We start from the raw sequence: 19,869 nt of genomic DNA on the forward strand, positions 1-19,869 counted from the left end.
GGCGGTGGCACGTAATGGTAGGCTAAACATCACAGAAATCTCTCATTATGAACAGTATTTGATGTAAAAATCAGAACTTATTTGGCGATCAACTTTGATTCTTCAGGGCTTAATGTATTCTGTTAGCAGTAAATACAAGAGGGACACAGAATGATGTCAGCAGGGTTATCAAAAGGATTTTGTTCCTGTGAGTCCTCTCTATTTGTATAAAGACAGAACGGAATAAAAAAAAAAAAAAAGAAAAAAAAAAAAAGTCCTGTGACGTATTACATTTATAAAACATTCTGCATAACAGGTAAACAAGACATTTGGGTAATTGGTGCGTCTACAGAATATTCATATAAACATAATCTGATCAAATAAATCCAATTGCTTACATGTAGACTAAAATATTCATTTTATCTTTCAAGGTTGCACTCACAAATAGATGGATTTTTTCAAGCCCTCAGGTTGCCTCCCCTGTAGATTGGGGGGTTCCTTCTTTTGTCTGGTTGCCACGCCAACTCCAAATTTAGGAAGTCCACACACTCCCAATGGTTGGTAAAAAAAGGAAATTTATTGGCTTTAAAAGTATAAAAATCAAATCATAAAATGATACTACTGGTCCTACGCGTTTCGTCTCCCTTGGGAAACTTCCTCAGGGACCAAGTATCAAATTTCAGTTAAAACACAATTTACATACACTGTCAAAACATCAAGTGTACAAATAAGCCTTAGGCTTTTATACTTTTAAAGCCAATAAATTTCCTTTTTTTACCAACCATTGGGAGTGTGTGGACTTCCTAAATTTGGAGTTGGCGTGGCAACCAGACAAAAGAAGGAACCCCCCAATCTACAGGGGAGGCAACCTGAGGGCTTGAAAAAAATCCATCTATTTGTGAGTGCAACCTTGAAAGATAAAAATGAATATTTTTTATCTAACTGTATTACACTATGTTGTGTTTTATGCTTATGTTCTAGTGATACAAGCTGAATCCCTGGTCGATTTGTAGTTTGCAATAGTTGTATATGGTCACCAAGTTGGGAGGTGACTAGAGGGAAGCAAGTATCCGAAAAAAGCTAAGTTTTTATTGATATTTTCCACGGGTGAATAGGTGGAAGCAATGCTTACATGTAGAACCTGACCTTCAGTAGGAGTTACAGATTTGGCTCTTGATCAAGAGGACGTTATGGAAATGGATATTGGCAGCACACGGAGAAGTAATTTCTTTATTAAACAGATGAGGAATGGTTGTAGCCAAATTGGTTTACAGTGCATTAGGAGAGCTGTCTGCATTCAGGTAAAATTTATAGGGAAACCAAAGACAATACAGGAGGATGTTACTAGGGAAGTTTAGGACACATTGACATAAGGGCAGTGCTGAGTTTACCATTCTCTGTCTCCCATGGTCAGCATCATTGGCTATAATGGGGTGACAAGGGCTATAGTAAGAGTATAAGGGACTATAGTGGGATGGATAGTGAGGGTGACAATGGCTGTAGTGGGGTGATGGGGCTATGGGGGGGGGGAAGAGTAGTTGGAGGACAAAGACCATTGTGGGGAGGATAGTGGGCATAGTCAGGGTTTTATAAAAGTGTATTCTCCCTAGCGGAGGCTTAACCTTGGGCCAGGTTGGGGTTAACATAATTTCCTGGTGGTGCAGAGGGAGATACAACTCTTTCTAACCGCAATGTATCAAAACGCTGCCGTGATAACCTGCGGCAACGCTCCAATGTAATAAAAGTTGAGGGAGAGCCTCGCTCGCTCTATTAGTGCCAGCTCTGCAGTGGCCGGCCCGGGGAATTTGTCCTTGTTGGCCACAGCCACACACAGCAGGAGGAGGGGTTGGCCAGTTAGGGATATCTTTGATCGCCCTCTCTGGCTATGCCACCCCTTCTCCTGCCTGCTGCTCTAAAGCCGTAGCCTTGGTGGCAAATTGGGCATAAGGACATACAATGCAGGACATTTAAAAAGGAGTGGCTAAAAGATCTAGAAGTTGAGCAATCACCGTGGCAACTAGTGGTATATTTTTGCTGCTTGCATGGTGACTGCTTCACTTTTAGAAATATGGCCTACTTTGGGTGTGTGTGACTAAAATTCTGCTCATCAGGATCACATGAAAGTGTGAGTGACCATAATAAAGATGGATACCCAGATACGTACAGCAAGATCACTCCCATCTAACATAGGCAGAGATTTAAAAGGTTGCTAAAACCAGTTTTTGAACTATTGTTATTTTAACTTCCCCCATTGGGTACTTTGCACTTACTCTCCCTCTGTTATTTTGGTGAAAATCTTGTAAAATAATGTTAAAAAAAATAAAAACTAAAAAAATATTACACAACCACCCTTCATCACAAAGTTTGACTTGAATCCAGTGTGAGGCCAAGTTCCCCCTGATGATTCCCCCGCCTTCTCTATTGTCACGAGCGGTCATGGTTTCATTGTCTGTGGTCCAATCAAAATGCTTCTCTTAGCATTTGATTGGTCCACAGAACACCGCTACAAGATATCACAGGCTTGCCCCTCTTGTTCTATTTCATACTCCTGCTGGTCTGAAATTATTAGACTGACTAGCAAGTGCTCAGAATTACAGCTGTATTGCAAATGATGAAGAGGCAAAATGCATGGCAAGTATAGGGTAAAATTCCATGAATATTAAGTCATATCCGAACAGAGATTGTGGCAAACAAATAAACCCCTGGACACCTAATGCTTTCCTAAGATCAGACATCCCTCTAGTGAGCCGGCCCTCTGACAAAAAGGACTTGTTCAAAATGGCTGACTACATAGCTAGGAGACAGCTGTGGAATTAAATACAGTTGCATTTTGGGGTGAAATTAGTACAGATGCTTTCTCTACTCTAAATGCCATTACCACACTCAGAGTATAATATTTAAATAGACAGTTATTTACGAAAAATCTAGTTGCAGTGAATATCATAATAAACCAAACTGCAAATTTAGGCAAAAATACATTAACAAAATAAATAAAAATATATTCTTCTACTCAGTTGTAGTTACACTTTGACAATCTTTTCCCAAATTTTGAAAGTGTAGTTTTCAATTCACTCCAATTCATTGTTTGGTAAATAAACCCCCTAAGAGCCAAAAATACTGAGCAAGAGGAAGATGACACCCAAATAAATATTTGATGGTCTGTTTCAGTCGCCTGGCCGTGCAATAAGCTGCAAGTAAACACATTTCCTACAGAATCTATTTGAGCTCGCAATAGGCATCTTGCTTACTACCCTAAAAAATAAAATGTCCATTTTGCTGGCAGAATCTTCAATGGAATTGTATTGCGTTTGATCCTAAAGGGTTAATATTTAAACAGGTGTGTAGTATTTAAAGGTAACTAAATCAAAAATCAATGTTCCAATCACTTAGCAACAGTGTAAAATAGGTGTATAAAGCAGATGATAAAAAAAGAAGGACATTAGGGACCAGATTATAAATGAGATATCATTGGCCCTTAAGGGGTTAATAGTGCGGTTTTATTTTTTTAACAATATAAAACCTAATAATCTTCACATTGCAGATTGAAAAAAGACCAGAAAGGCAAATATCTTTGCTCCTTTTGTCTGTTATTGGATTATATATTGTCAATGGCAGTCAGAGGATTCTGGGAAATGTAGTCAATTAGCAGCTGTTGGGTTAAGTCGGGATGCATGTAACCAAAAACCGCCTTTATCAGAGATTAAGAAACAAGATTTTTTTGCAATCCAACAAAGGATTTGCATCAAACCCATTTTATGTAAATTTTCTTAGTGAAAGGAAATCAGATTAGTAATATGTGCACACACACACACACACACACGTGAACATATAACATACACACGCCATATATGCATTACATATATATTAGGGTTTATTCATTAAATGCCAAAACAGCAATGAATTGAAGCCCGAATGCTAAAATGCAGGCTAAACTAGACGATCTGGGAATATTCTCCATCTTGGATCGGCTATTTTAGTCTAAATTTGCCAGATTTTAATTTCCCTACAATTCAGAGTTTAGTAAGTCAACCCCATAGTCAGTGTTTTAGTCACTTACCACTGGTGTACAAAAGAGTGCTTGAATTCCCCATGCAGTTCAATGGTAGCTTTTGCAAAGAAGATCTCTCATTTGCCATAGGAAATCGGGTGACAGCAGGAGATGGATAAAAGGCTTTGTTGTTGTTTTTGATGTACAGAACACAGACAATGCGAGGAAGTGGTACCCACACAACCTGGCCAAGGTCACCTCTTCGGAAGCTGGGTGCGCTGTTCCTTTAAGATCTAGATTTTTACAGGTAGCGAAGAAATAGCAGGAGAGGGAATTGGAAGGGAGATCGAGACAGACAGGGTGTGTGCGGAGTATGTGCTGGGAATACAAAGCAGAAGGCGGGGATACATGTACTGGAGAACCTTTCTGTACTCTGCAGATGTCTCCGTTAGGAAGAAGGAGAAAAGATGAAAAGATCTGCAGGCTGGATAAATCAATAAGATGGGCTGCACGCTCTCTGGTTTGTCTTGGATCAGAGCCAGATTGAAAAATAAATAAATAAAAAATGAAAATGCCAGATGGCTATCGAACCGAACGCTGTTATTGGATAGGATTATATAATATTCATTATAGTCTGTTCCAGAGTTCGTATTAAAATAAAAAAATAAAAAAATATATAAATACATCAATCAGCTGTTTGTAATGCATTGCGTATAACATTGAAAGAATAAAACACAAAGAACAGAAAAAAAAAAAAAAAAAAAGGAAAGAGGTTAATTGAATTAGTCCAATCCTGCATGCATTCACAATGACAGAGCGATACCATACTGGAAAGATTTTGGTCCATATAACCCTCCCAGTGGGTTTGTGGTACCACGACATAGACCTCTCCAAGTGTGACGGGTATTTATAATTTAACATCACTATAATATATTCGTGTTTGATACAAAATAAAAAAAAAATGCACAAAAATTTCTATTGCTTTTATTCTGTGTTTATAGAATTAAACCCATTGCTTGTGTAAAGGACAGATTGTCGACTCTAAAATGGTTTTCACTTCGGACTTTTTTTTGTCGGTCTTTAGTTTTGAAGAGTGAGTATACCATACATTTCAAAGGCAAATGCTCAGTAGACTGGAGTATATAGTCATAGTGATAATATCCATGAGGGGCAACTACTGTAGCTGAAATGTTACCCTCGACCACGGGGATAGTGGGCAGGAACACGAATGCCAACAGGATTTCAGAATTAACCATATTCAAATCAAATAGATTGCTCTCAAATTCTAAGCCCATCTCAGAGATTGTAAACTCTTTTCATCAAGGTCATTTTCACCGCTAAACTACCGGTAAGTAAGTCTCAATAGATGATCAGAGGATCATGGGATGCCCATTTTAAAAACTAGAATGGAAAGATAAATATCCAAAGCACAGAAGAAAAATAAATAAACTTCTTCCAGGAGGTGGCTATAGGGTTTCACAATGGCAGGAGCAATTCTACGACTCGCTTTTGAGTTGCACTTACCTAAACGTCATTTGGTTGATTTTCAATCAGAATTCATCTCCAGGCGAGTCTCACTGGTAATTTGTGAAAGGACATTAGTTAAATGCGTTGGTATAACAGGAACTTATAAACAAAAAACTTCCCTCCCTACCAAACTCCTTCTACCCAAAAAAGTTAATGTGTTTCAAATATCAATATGATTATTTAATTCTAAAGTGAATTTCAAATGTAGCTAAAATGGAAACTTTTGTTGAACTTCCAGCTTAGCTATTTTGGAAAAAGTATTAAAGGAACACTATAGTTGTAAAACACCATTTAGTCCCCCTGCCCTTCTTGCCCTCCTGTGCCCACGCTTTGCCTACTTAGCAGAGATCAAATTTTATGATATCAGTCCATCTAATGCTTTCAAAAGAGGAAGCATTTGGGGGCCTAATTCGCACGTGCGGCAAAACATTGAGCTGCCAAATCAGCATCTCCTCTAAGAGCTGCATTGAATCATTCAGAGCATGGAGACCCTGAACATCAGTGCTACACAATGTGCAGCACTGACCAAGGAAGCACCTCTTGTAGGTGTATGAGCGACTGCTACTAGAGGTGTTACTAGGCAGTAACGTAAACACTGCCTTTTATCTGAAAAGGTAGTGTTTACATTAAAAAGCCAGTCTACACACACACACACACCAAAACAGTGGCGGAATTACCTCAGGTGCAGCTGCACCGTTGTCTGCACGGTCAGGGGACCAATGCACTTATGGCCACCTAATATGTGTCGCTGAACAGGGGCCCGGTCGTGCTCTTAAAACCTTGCGGCACTTGACTGGGTTCAGCGACACCTATCTGGTGGCCATAAGTGCATGGGCCCCCTGACCGTGCAGACCCCTGTGGCATTGACCGGCTGGGAGGAAGTCACATCTAATCACTTCCTCCCAGCTACAGACAGAGCACCTCATGGTAGGGAAAGAGGAAGTGGCACAGGCAGCATGGGAAGTGGAGCAAGATTAGCTCCTCCAAAACTCAAACTACCATCAACCTCAGACAACAGCAGCAGGAATTAGGCCACACTCCTGAACACAAACAAAATGTGCTGACAGGAGTGTGGCTGCAAATATAAAGATTCTTATGTATGTAAGACTGTGTGGGTATCTTTGTCAACGTGTGTGCGCACATTTGTCTGCATGTGCATCTATGTGTGCGTAAGTGTGTCATTGTGCATGTGTTTATATCTGTAAGTATGTATGTTCATACATCCAAGCAAACACAAACACAACATACAAACACACCCCTGCATTCAAACACCAACACTACACAGAAAAGAACAGCTGCATTTAAAAGCCAACACTACATACATACACACCTTTGAATTTAAACGCAAACACGACACACAAGCAGGGCCAGATTAAGAGCCCAGTGGGCCTGGTGCTGACAATTATGAGGGGCCCAAGTACAGAATCTGATCGACCAAAAACACTAAAACAGTCCTACCTCCCAAGCGTTCAGTATCTGGTGTAGATGTTGCCGGAGGGAAACTCATGGGATGCAGCTATAAAAAACAAAAAAACAAAAAACAACTCAGTTTCTCTTAAAACATGCTAATCTCTCTCTAATTCATGCTTTCATCTTTCAAGTAAATCCATATGCCTAACAACAGTGTCCAGGGAAACAGGAAGTCAATGGGCGGTGTAAAAGGATGGGCCACTCAGGCAGATCATGTAACCAGAACTCCCGAAAGGGACGAACATGCCCAAAAAGAATTGGAAGGCTAACCTGGCATGAATGCATGTCAGGCTGCCTGCCAATCATGCATGCTGGCCAACAGCATCCTGAAAAATGCGTCTAATGATGCGCTCGCTCCATGATTTCCAAGGACTGTCCTCTGGCACTCACATGTCCACTTGTCTCCTTACCTTCTTACTAGCAGGGAGAAGCTCCTAGTATATAGTCTGAGACAGAGAAAAGGTGTATGTAGTGAGTGTATAAGAGGGAACATGCCACAGTGTTAGAGAGACCAAAGTCAGCATTACCTTAACTAACTTAATTTCAGCTAGTCCACACAAGTTTTGTTTCCATATAACCCTCTTAAGTTTCCATACTTAAGAATGTGAAGAGTAGTTAAGGTTGCCACCGTTCTCGGAAAAGAAATACAGGCCTTACTCATTTGCATAACTAATTATGTATGTGTGACATCACATGATGTAAGTAGTGACATAAAAGAAAATTCTGTAAAATCACCAACAAACTACTTAGTTTGATTCTGCTTTATAGATGGATTGTTCCTAGTGTCCCCATGTCACTAGGGGACAGACACTTAGGGACACTGCCCATGTCTCCCAGTGTCCGTGTGCCCATGTCTCCCAGTGTCCGTGTGCCCATGTCTCCCAGTGTCCGTGTGCCCATGTCTCCCAGTGTCCGTGTGCCCATGTCTCCCAGTGTCCGTGTGCCCATGTCTCCCAGTGTCCGTGTGCCCATGTCTCCCAGTGTCCGTGTGCCCATGTCTCCCAGTGTCCGTGTGCCCATGTCTCCCAGTGTCCGTGTGCCCATGTCTCCCAGTGTCCGTGTGCCCATGTCTCCCAGTGTCCGTGTGCCCATGTCTCCCAGTGTCCGTGTGCCCATGTCTCCCAGTGTCCGTGTGCCCATGTCTCCCAGTGTCCGTCTCCCAGTGTCCCCATGTCACTAGCAGACAGACACTCAGAGATATGGGGACACTGAGACACTAGGGACACAGACACTTGGTGACATTGTGTCCCTAGTGTCTCAGTGTCCCCAGGTGTGTCTGTGTCCCCATGTCTTCCAGTGTCCCCTAGTGTCTTTGTGTCACCAAGTGTCTCAGTGTTAAACTTTATTTCTTTTTTAAATAAATGGGCCTATTCCATGGGCCTGGAGCTGCAGCTCCATCAACCCCCAAGTTAATCTGGCCCTGCACACAAAGTACACCACTGCATTCCAATGGCAACAATACATACAAATGCACTACTATAATCTATGCTTTTTAAATGTGAACATGTTTTTGTATAAACACTTCTCACAAATACAATCCCACAAGGATGGGCAAATGGTTGTTCCACATGGGATGGGGGATCTACCTTCTGGTCCCTCTTGTACTAAAGGGTGCCCCCCAAAAAACTTGCACCAGCACCCTTTGTACATTAGTGCACTGACACTGCACCAAAACTACTGCATTCAGCTGAATCTGTTCTGGTGACTATAGCGTCCCTTTCTTTTGTAAATCTATTAAGGCAGTAAAGGAACGTTACAGAAGAGAAAGGAGTGTTATCAAATAAGCACATGTCATAATGATGCAATGGTACACAAACTCCAGTGTATGACAGCCTCATTCTAAACCCCCCCCCCAAAAAAAATAATAGAAATAAATCAAGATCACGGTAGACAAACAACATGCTCCGGTATATTATCCTAGACAGTTATAAGAATCTTAGCTAAGCAGTAGAGGGCTATCTAGGCCCGATAAACAACTGTGGAAATGTTAAATTGGCAGACTAAAGAGTTAGTGAAAAGCAGGTTAAGTACATGTCGTAATACGATAGGTAGGTATATTCATCGAGAAGGACTGCTGGATAAAATGGGTCTCAAGTTACTATGCTGAATTCAGCTGTCTAGGTAACACCGTGGCATTGATGGGCAAAAGGAAGTGCAGCAATTCCAGGTAAACAATCGGGTTATGCAAGTTGAGACACTACACTCCGCTAAACTACTGCACCGCTAACTTAAACATACTTAGTCCATCCTGTACAGTACTGAGCTGCGCACATCTGATTAACATAGATAACAAAGTGAGGTTCCTGTGTAGATTAGGTGCCACAGGTGTGAGAGTGCTAGATGGGATGGCAGTTTGTCTAGTTTGAATAAAATGCTCCGGTTCAGTGGATGTACAAGGTCTGGTGTGAGCAGTGTAGCTAGATATGCTGAGCAGGACGCTAGACAGTGCCCCATTTATGAATAAAGGCATAAGGTCATCATGTAAAGCAAGAGTTAAAATAAGCCACTGGAGTCTCGTAAGGGGGAGTCCACGCTACCCTCTGGGATCAGCTTTCATGAAACTGCTGGTGTAGACATGTGTGGAAATCCGCTTGATCATCTGGTCAAGCTTGTTGGAGAGTAATAGTTGCAGAGGACCAACAGAAATGGTGGTCTGGTAAGCACCACTCCGCCATCCCTAAGCTCTGCTTGCATCTGCCACCTGTGCCCACGGTTACGGCTCCACTAGGGGCCAGTAACAGAGATCCTGGCTGGGATGTTCTGCCCAGGAGTGGGGTTGTGGTTGGAGGGATGTCCACTTGGGGCTCAAAGCCCAGGAAGGCAGTCGTGGGGAGCAGACCTGTACGCCGGGCGTGGAGAATTGGAAGATTGGCCAGTCGAAATTCCATTGCCGTTCACAGCAGACACCATGGCTTGTAAGGTTGTCCACAGAGCTTTGTAGACCATGTGGAAGTCATTTTGTGGATCGAGTGCGGGAATCCATCCGCTTGGCAAGTTCAGCAGTGGTGATCTGTGTGATGTCAGTTTCCTCCAGTGGGGACTGGGATAACCCTCACCGGTCCAAAAGGCGGAGAAGTTGGGGTCCGAGAGGACCCTGTTGCATGACACCAGACATATGAGCAGGGCAGTGGTAGTCTGTCTCGCTTCTTTCCCAATTAGGCCGCAGGCTCTAAAGCTTTGTGTCACCCTCACGGGGCATTAAAACTCCTGGTCTTGGGGTCAATGGTAGTGCCAACAGCCTCCTGCTTGGACTGTAGCAATGTGCCCCAATTTGCAGCCAAAATCTGCAGGAGCTGGTACAGCACGCAACCGGTCAGCATGGCGGCCAGGCCCTGCCCCAAGCGTCCCTCCCCACACTTTGTATTCCATAAATTTTCACTTTATTGAAGAACACTGCACATCCTCAAACACCCCCAAAAAAATAATCATATCTTGCAGATTTGCCACATATAATTTGCAGGACAAAAAAAAAAAAAATTAATATATATATACACACACCAAAAACAAATTATTAAAATGTAATTTGTCAGAGTGGATTTGTGTAACACAGAACAGCAATCTACAAAACACGATATGCATTTTATGCTGTGTTCATGATCCAACTTTTTTGTCCTAAAGACCACTAAATATTCTGTATAGAGCCAGGGATAACACCCCCTTGATACCAGTGACAATGTTTGTGACACTTTTCCTCAATCTCCCGATAATCTCACTGCGGTCACCTGGTATCAAGTGGACTGCGAGCCCATGTTTAATCAAAATATTCCGGGAAATGAGTTATTTACGAATACATTTTATTATCAGTGACACAAGTAATGTACTGAGCAGCTTGACCGTCAAAGTGTAAATGTGTTAAAACAAGTAGCAAAATGTAACTTAGGTGATCATAAGAAGTATATGAGGCATAGAATATTATGTTCGCTTAGAAACTACATGGAATTGCCTTAATATCCAACGTAACACTGCAGTTTTCTTTCCACTGACTAGTTTGCATAACAAACAAGCAACTAGAAAACATTTGTTTGTCCTGTTTAAGTCGATTTCCTGTAACATGATGCACGTCATGTTAAATGCAAGCCCTTCAAACATGTAATTCTAGATGTTTCTAAACCATTTCCTCATAAATCTTAGGTAGGGCCACCACCAACAAAATACTGGCCATGCGAATTTGCATAGTTGTGAGACATCACAGGACACAACGTTACCTGATATTATGCAACATCTCAGGGAGTCACATGAGAAAAAGAAAAAGTGGAAGGAGAAAAATTCCCTAAATCTCTAATAAACTACTTACAATGTGTGTACCGTCTGACTGAATGAATAGCATTGTGTATATGTAGCACTGTGTGTACAGACAGTATTGGCGTCACTATTAGGTGAACTAGGCATTCGCCTAGGGAGTCGGTCTGCTGGGGGCGCCCACCAGGATATTTCCTGGTGGGCTCCTCCTGTCTTGGGCTGCAGCGCTGGGCGAGCGGCTCTAGAACCGCCCCCCTCAGTGCCGGGCCGCTTCTCCAGGTGTTTGAAGGCGGGGGTGCCCAGAGGAGCCCTGTCACAGTATGGCCGAGCAGGCACCTTCTTAACTTGATGACAGGTGCCTGATCTGCCAACAAATGCCGGTTGTTGGCAGATCAGGCACCCGCCATCAAATTATTCCTAAACAATCTTTGCAGTGTGGCAGGGTGCATTATCCTGCGGCCAGTTTCTTCCATTGCTCTATGATCCAGTTCTGATGCTCTTGTGCCCATCTAAGGCGTTTTTGGTGGAGGACAGGTGTCATCATGGGCACCCTGACTGGTCTGTGGCCACGCAGCCCCATATACAGCAAACTGCAATGCACAGTGTGTTCTGACACCTTCCTACCATGGCCAGCATTACGTTTTTCAGCAATTTGAGTTACAGCAGCTCTCCTATGTGATCAGACCAGATGGGCTAGTCTTTGCTCCCCACGTGCATCAATGAGCCGTGGATGCACATGGCCCTGATGTTGGTTCGCTGGTTGGCCTCCCTTTACACCACTTTTGGCAAGTACTAACCACTGCATACCGGGAAGAACCCACAAGACTTGCAGTTTTGGAAATGCCATCACTATTTAGCTTTTGTCAAAGATATCTTTTCGCTTGCCCATTTTTCTGGTTTCCAACACATGAAATTAAGAACTTTCTCTTGCAGTTCCCTTGCTGCCCAATATATCCCCCCCCCCTTAACAGATGCTATTGTAACAATATAATCCATGTTATTCACTTCACTGGTTTTTATCTTGTGACTGATCAGTGTTTGTGTATCTACTGTGTCTGTGTTATTGTATGTACATAGCATGTATAATAATAAAAGGTATATATTCTGGCTTTATTTCTCACAAATCTTCAAGAGTTCGATCAGAGAGATATGCCCTGTCTGAATACTTTTCCGACCAGACAGCCTGAAATACCATCAAGGTGGTCCAATTGTCCCTATTTAGGAGCCATCCCTCTTTTCTAGGAGCTCCATGCTGTTGGTGTGTCTGAGTGTATAACAGAGCTCCATAGCAATAATATTAGTAATGTGTTTTTAAACTACAATACATGTGTTTAGAAATGAGTCTGTGTGAATAGAATCCATTGTTCTTGTTTTAAAATTACATTTCATTTATATTACTTATTAGTAATAGACTTAAGTCACATAAATACATAAAGGGAATCAACACAGTAAAGGAGACTATATTTAAAAGAAGAAAAACCACCACAACAAGGGGACATAGTCTTAAATTAGAGGGGCAAAGATTTTAAAAATAATATCCAGAAGTATTACTTTACTGAGAGGGTAGTGGATGTGTGGAATAGTCTTCCAGCTGAAGTGGTAGAGGTTAACACAGTGAAGGAGTTTAAGCATGCGTGGGATAGGCATAAGGCTATCCTAACTATAAGATAAGGCCAGGGACTAATGAAAGTATTTAGAAAATTGGGCAGACTAGATGGGCCGGATGGTTCTTATCTGCCGTCACATTCTATGTTTCTAAGTCTCAGAACAGCCACGCCAATGGCCACACCCCCATAATTAAAGTGTCCTTTTTCCAGTTGAAGTGCTAGATCTGTTCGAGGTTTACACATACAGATGCTCAGTGGGACAAGATTGCTACTCTTGTATAGTAAAAACAAGGGCCTTTTAACCCCTTAAAGACCAAACTTCTGGAATTAAAGGGAATCATGACATGTGTCCTTAAGGGTTTAAAGCCTTACTTTCTCCCTCCACAAAGTTAGAGGGTTTCTATAACCCTTTTGAGACGGGGAACCTTTCTGGTCAGGGCCGGATTAACAAAGGGGCTGATGGAGCTGCAGCTCCAGGCCCAGGCCCATGGAATAGGCCCATTGATACCCCCCTCAAAAAATATTTTGTTTTTACACACTACTCTTAGGGTTGTCACCTAGCCGGTATTTATTTGAGGCTGCCTGGCGCCGAAATTGCAGTATTACCGGCAATACAAATGCTGGTATTTTTCTCAGTATAAACAGAGATTACTCTGCAATACCAGCACCGGCCATTAGTAGTCGCTATGTGTGTGGAGAGGCAGGGATAGGAAGTTACAGAATATACCTACATCTCTACTCACTAATCCGCGGGGGAGCAGCTACACAGCACAGAGAGTCCAGACAGGAGCTCCCAGCCTGCAGAGACAGCCTACAGCTCAGGGGAGTGAGGGATGGGGTAAAGGCTGCAAGGAGACATGGAACACTGAGACACTAGGGGACATTGTGAGCCATGGGGAATGCTGAGACACTTGAAGACACGGGGACACAGGTGCACATGGGGACACTGAAATACTAGGGGACACAGACACGTGAAAACACTAGGGGACACAGATTTGGGAAAACTGAGACACTAGAGGACGCTGGGAGACATGGGGATACTGAGACATGGGGATACTGAGACATGGGGATACTGAGACATGGGGATACTGAGACATGGGGATACTGAGACATGGGGATACTGAGACATGGGGATACTGAGACATGGGGAAACAGACACACATGGGGAAACAGACACACATGGGGAAACAGACACACATGGGGACACAGACACACATGGGGACACAGACACACATGGGGACACAGACACACATGGGGACACAGACACACATGGGGACACAGACACACATGGGGACACAGACACACATGGGGACACAGACACACATGGGGACACAGACACACATGGGGACACAGACATGGGGATACTGAGACACAATGTCCCCAAGTGTCTCAGTGGCCCCTTGTCTCACAGCCAGTGTCCCCAGTGTCCCCAAGTGTCCCAGTGTCCCCAAGTGTCCCAGTGTCCCCAAGTGTCCCAGTGTCCCCAAGTGTCCCAATGCCCCCAAGTGTCCCAATGCCCCCAAGTGTCCCAATGCCCCCAAGTGTCCCAATGCCCCCAAGTGTCCCAATGCCCCCAAGTGTCCCAATGCCCCCAAGTGTCCCAATGCCCCCAAGTGTCCCAATGCCCCCAAGTGTCCCAATGCCCCCAAGTGTCCCAATGCCCCCAAGTGTCCCAATGCCCCCAAGTGTCCCAATGCCCCCAAGTGTCCCAATGCCCCCAAGTGTCCCAATGCCCCCAAGTGTCCCAATGCCCCCAAGTGTCCCAATGCCCCCAAGTGTCCCAATGCCCCCAAGTGTCCCAATGCCCCCAAGTGTCCCAATGCCCCCAAGTGTCCCAATGCCCCCAAGTGTCCCAATGCCCCCAAGTGTCCCAATGCCCCCAAGTGTCTCAGTGACATGGACAAAGCTCAGCTCCCTACCTTTCCACAGCTTGAGAAATGCACCAAAAAGTCCCAAAACAACTGCAAACAATTACCAGAATGGCTCCAAAACTCAATGCAAAAGCCGCTACAACACCTCCATACTCGACGCCATGTGCTACCCAGAGGCTCCAGCATGCAGGGGACGGCACTATAAACCTCCCAGGTGAAATTCATATATTTATTCCCCCCCCCCCCCCCCCAAAACTTGTTTTGTATTCACTTTTGTATCACACAGCTAGGTTACAACGCTGCCGCCCATCCCATGTTTCCTTATTCAGGGTTAAAGGGACACTCCAGGCACCCAGACCACTTCTGCTCATTGGAGTGGTCTGGGTGCCAACTCCCACTACCCTTAACCCTGCATGTGTAATTATTGCAGTTTTTCATAAACTGCAATATTTACATTGCAGGGTTAACTCCACCTCTAGTGGCTGTCTATTAGACAGCCACTAGAGGTCACTTCCTGGGTTCTAGCACAGGTTTCCTGTGCTAGAGCGTCGCTGGACGTCCTCACGCTGTGTGAGGACCTCCAGCGTCGCTCAAAACCCCATAGGAAAGCATTGAAATTATTTTTCAATGCTTTCCTATGGGGAGACGTAATGCGCATGCGCGGCATTTCCGCGCATGCGCATTAGGTCTCCTCGGCCGGTGAGCGAGATTAGTCTCGCCCACCGGCCGACGTAATCATTAGGAGGAGCGTCGCGGAGGCGGAGACAGCGGCGAGGGATATCGCCGCTGTCCCAGGTAAGTGACTGAAGGGGTTTTCACCCCTTCAGTAACCGGGGATTGGTGGGTGGGAGGGAGAGGGACCCACCAGTGCCAGAAAAACTGATCGTTTTTCTGGCACTGGAGTTTCCCTTTAATAAGTATGTAGGGGTGGATTTAAAAAAAAAAAAAAAAAAAAGCACCCCTTTCTTTCTCAGATATCTTTGCCAGAAGCTCAAGGAAGCAAGGTGAAAGGTTAGTGTAGGTCCCACCTGAGAGGTTTGCCTTGACGTGGCAGGTGGGCTAAAGTCTCTCATGGCCATTGGAGTAACTAAATAACCTTGATTTGTTTAAATATACATAGGGATTTGGGAAGAGCACAGGTAACTTTTTTCAATGTTTTTTACTGTGTATATTGAGGCTGATGTGTACTATGGTCGTTGCTGCCACCCAGGAGTGATGGAAGTTTGAGCGCATGACTTTTTTTTATACTTACCTGTAATTCAGCGCCTGGCAAAGCTAGAAGTAGGGACTTCTATTGCACCCCATTATGATGACACTGGGGCCAGCACAATCCAATCACAAGCCTCTCATATAAAAGCCTGTAATTGGATCATTTCACAGGCTGAGAGTGCAAACAGGGAGGGAGGGGAGAGCCATCTTTCCTTGCAGACGCTCTGTCTGCAAGGGGAAAATTTTACCGTCTCTTGGCAGTGTGTAATGTGCACTGACACTTTATGCACAGAATTTACATTAGGCAGTCCGGAACAGAGTTCTGGCCTGCCAAGGTCACCCGGGGGTGCAACAAGACCCCCCCCCCCCCCTCCCTCCTATGCTGTGACTTTGGTGGTTTCTCCTGTGGGACACAGTGCCATCTAGTGTTCTTTTATGTGTAAGACATCCAGAGTAAGTAAGGCTTATTTATTTTTTCATAAATACAAACTAGCTTCTTTACTAAAATGAGACTTGGCAGGAAATATAAGCAAATTTCAGCCTAAATATCTGAAATAGGAACATGCTCCAAATCCTCTGCTTCACGTTTAGCCGAAAAAAAAAAAAATTAAATTCACTTTGAATTTTAGGCAAATCTCACTATTTCTGAATAATTCTCTGGGTTATTCACAAAAGGAAAGTCTCTACTTTATGGAATATATACTATTTTGGAATAGGATCTGTGCAACTAGTTTAATAGGAAAATGAGAATTCACAAGCTGACATTTTAGGTGGAAACTAAATTTTATATATTCTTACTGCAGGTTTCACATTTAATGACAATTAGAGTGTAAAAATAAAGAAATAGGAGGAGTGTTGGAAATAAAGGAATTCAGTTTGTTTTATAGTAGCACAAACTGTAGCCAAAGTACACAAAAATAACTACTTTCCAGTTTTAACCCCTTAAGGACCAAACTTCTGGAATAAAAGGGAATCATGACATGTCACACATGTCATGTGTCCTTAAGGGGTTAAAGTGATCCCATCATACGTTATTAACAGTTCCTCTAGAGCAGAGGTGCCCAAAAGGTAGATGCTCAGATGTTGTAGAACTACAACTCCCATGATGCTTTCCATATCTCTTGAATGATTTTACAATGACATTCCCCCCATTCTGTCATTTTATTTTTTTCGTTCAATAAATACCTTTTGTGATATTGTTTCAGACATAAGTACCCGTTCAGTTTGTTACAATTTTCCAGCCGCATGACTATATTGGAAAGCAACACTTCCTTCTGACGACAAGCTCACATAACGGAGATATACTTATGGTTATTTCTTGGGGGATTCAGTATGCTATATTCTCCTTACTGTACCCCCCTTAAAAGTACTTATTTGATATTATCCTGTGTACACACACCTTATCCCCTGTATATATTCCTTTACTCCCAGTATCCCCGTGTTCTAAGGTTATTCAATCCTTATTTTAACTATATTAATTAAACTTTATATTTTGTGTGTCATTAATTATGACAGATTATGTTATTTTGCTCTATATCCTACTTTCACGAAGGGTTAACCCCTCTATTCTGTCCTCAAGATAGCGAATAAATACACTAGCAGTTTTAATAGCTTATTTTTCTATAAATTGTAGAATGACAAAGCATCAGGGACGCTGTAGTTTTAAAACATCTGGGGTTCGTTCTACTTATTGGGCACCCCTGCTCTAGAGAGGAATTACATATTTGTATCATAAAAGACTATGGTTTGCTTTGGAAGCTTTTGAGTTAAAAGATGCACTACCCAATTACATAATTGGTGTTATTAAAGGGACACTTCATATCAGTAAAACTGGCGCCAAACGCGAAGCAGAATTTTTACTGTTTCAGGACCCAACGTTAGAGCCGCTGTGTGAAATATCTGTATTTATTTTGGAATTGAAGAGGCCTTGTTAAGGTAAACCATGACAACCAGACTATTAAACAAATCCACTGGGGGAGCAAGTGGTATAAGGTTTCACTGGCTGACCTTACAATATGTCACATGGTGCATAAGATGGTCTGTGTGCAAACACAGTTGGGTCCCTCCATTTGTTATTAAAATGCAAAGTCAGGCAAAGATTAGTAAATACAGATATAAAACTACCTTTGGCACTTTTGGTGTTAATGACAGTGTTCAACCAGTCCAGGCAGCGGGAGCCAACTGCAAGGTTTGGGTCTGGTGCTGTAACAGGAATCTAGAAATCTGGTAAGAAGGAAATACACATTGTGAGGTTTGTTGCTGAGCCAGATTACCCATAAGATACCAACAGCCACTTAGGCCATGGGCACAGAGATACACCATAAGCTAAGACCCAATAGAGCTCACTGTTTCACCCAGCACCCCTTTAAGGGAGTATTATTAAGGTCTGCGCCTCTATGGAGTGCTGGGACGGCAAGGGAGCTGTTAAAGTGAACTGCACCAAGTAGAGATGGTGGCCAAAATCCTCCATCAGGTAAATATCCCCTACTGGAGCACCAGGGATAACACCCCATCCTGCCACAAGGAGGGATCGTATGGAAACAGATAAATAAATCCTCAAACATGTTCTAGAACAGTCAGTCACCACACAAATACCACAGAGCAAAAAACAAACAGTCTCCGTAAGGCCATGGGCAATCACAATCTGGCTCTTGTTTGTTGTATGTGAGCAGAGTAAACCTTAGGGTTTCTTTAATCCCACAAGGTCCCAAGTACCCAAGGTGTGCAGCTCTCCACTGAGCTCTGGTGAATCCACAGGAGAAGGTCTGTGCTTGAGAGGCAGCAGAGTATCAGTAAAGGAAGCAAATTACCTAAAATATCAGACAAAGCACAAGTCCAGTACACAGACACTAGAAACCACAGAGACTCAGAATGCACATACTATAACTGGAATGGAAAGGCACAGCAGAGACAGGTCTTACCTTTATACAGGAAGGTCTGGCACAGGATTGGCCCTGAACCTGGGGAGTGGATTAATGCTGATCAGCTGAAAGGCAGCACCTGTGATTCCTACAGGTGGTATATAATTAACATTAAAGAAGCCCAGACAAGTAACAAGTCAACTCATTGCAAATTAAAGGGACACTCCACTGCCCAAATACACAATAAATAAAAATCACTGCTAAGTAGATATACCCCAAATGAAAACTGTTAATGAAAAACATTTAATTATGCATTTTTTCCATTGGGGTATATCTGAAAACAGCTGGGGAAACCTACAGTTGCCTTATCTAAAGCCTTTGCAAACCCTCCCAATCTGACCCTTGCAGACTTTCTGAAGCATGCATGCAGCTCAATGAGAAGTCTTTGCAAGGCAGGTGCTCTGAGCAATTGCTGCCTCTCGAGTTTAGCTCCACTGAGCTAATGAAACCAGGAAGTAGCAGGACAGGATGTCTGATTGACAGCCAGGGAGTGTTATAAGGTTTCTATTGAAACCTGACATTTTTTGTAAGAAAAAAAAAAAGAGGACACACTCTTAAAGGGACACTCCTGGCACCAAGACCACTTCTGCCCATTGGAGTGATCTGGGTGCCAACTCCCATCACCCTTAACCCTGCAAGTGTAATTATTGCAGTTTTTATAAACTGCAATAATTACCTTGCAGGGTTAAGTCCTTCTCTAGGTGCTGTGTATCAGACAGCCACTAGAGGGACTTCCGTGTTCTTAGAACACGAAAAGTGTTTTAAGCGACACTGGACTTCCTTACGCTATGCATGAGGACCCCCAGTGTCTCCGGAATCCCCATAGGAAAGCATTGAATAATGCTTTCCTATGGCGAGGTCTAATGCGTGTGCGCGGCCATTGATGCGCATTAGGTCTCCCCCGCTGGCTGACGTTGGGGGTTAGGAGGGAGAGGGGCACTGTAGGGTCCTGCAGTGCCAGGAAAACTAATATGTTTTCCTGGCACTGGAGAGTCCTTTTAACACATAAAGCACTTCAGCAAGCTGACATTCTTTAGGCGTCTGGAGTATGCCTTTAA

The 19,869-nt window shown here is 43.3% G+C and overlaps 1 protein-coding gene across 3 annotated transcripts in view; it reads right to left on the reverse strand.

Annotated features, from left to right (window-relative positions):
• BEAN1 (brain expressed associated with NEDD4 1) overlaps positions 1–18,772 on the reverse strand; it is a 37,067-nt gene extending 18,295 nt beyond the window's left edge. Inside the window, exons 1-4 of one of the 3 annotated variants that reach the window (XM_063438662.1) lie at positions 18,701–18,772; positions 18,015–18,113; positions 5,492–5,544; positions 4,037–4,260 (exon numbers count right to left, since the gene is read on the reverse strand). The gene's annotated coding sequence lies outside the window, so the exon portion shown is untranslated. Of the gene's footprint in view, positions 1–4,036; positions 4,467–5,491; positions 5,545–18,014; positions 18,114–18,700 lie in introns of those variants that run through there. The other 2 variants (XM_063438663.1, XM_063438664.1) reach the window with 2 other exon arrangements.
• Between the last annotated feature and the right edge of the window lie 1,097 nt (positions 18,773–19,869).

This window comes from Pelobates fuscus, chromosome 12, assembly GCF_036172605.1.
Source record: "Pelobates fuscus isolate aPelFus1 chromosome 12, aPelFus1.pri, whole genome shotgun sequence".
In the NCBI taxonomy this organism is placed as follows: domain Eukaryota; kingdom Metazoa; phylum Chordata; class Amphibia; order Anura; family Pelobatidae; genus Pelobates; species Pelobates fuscus.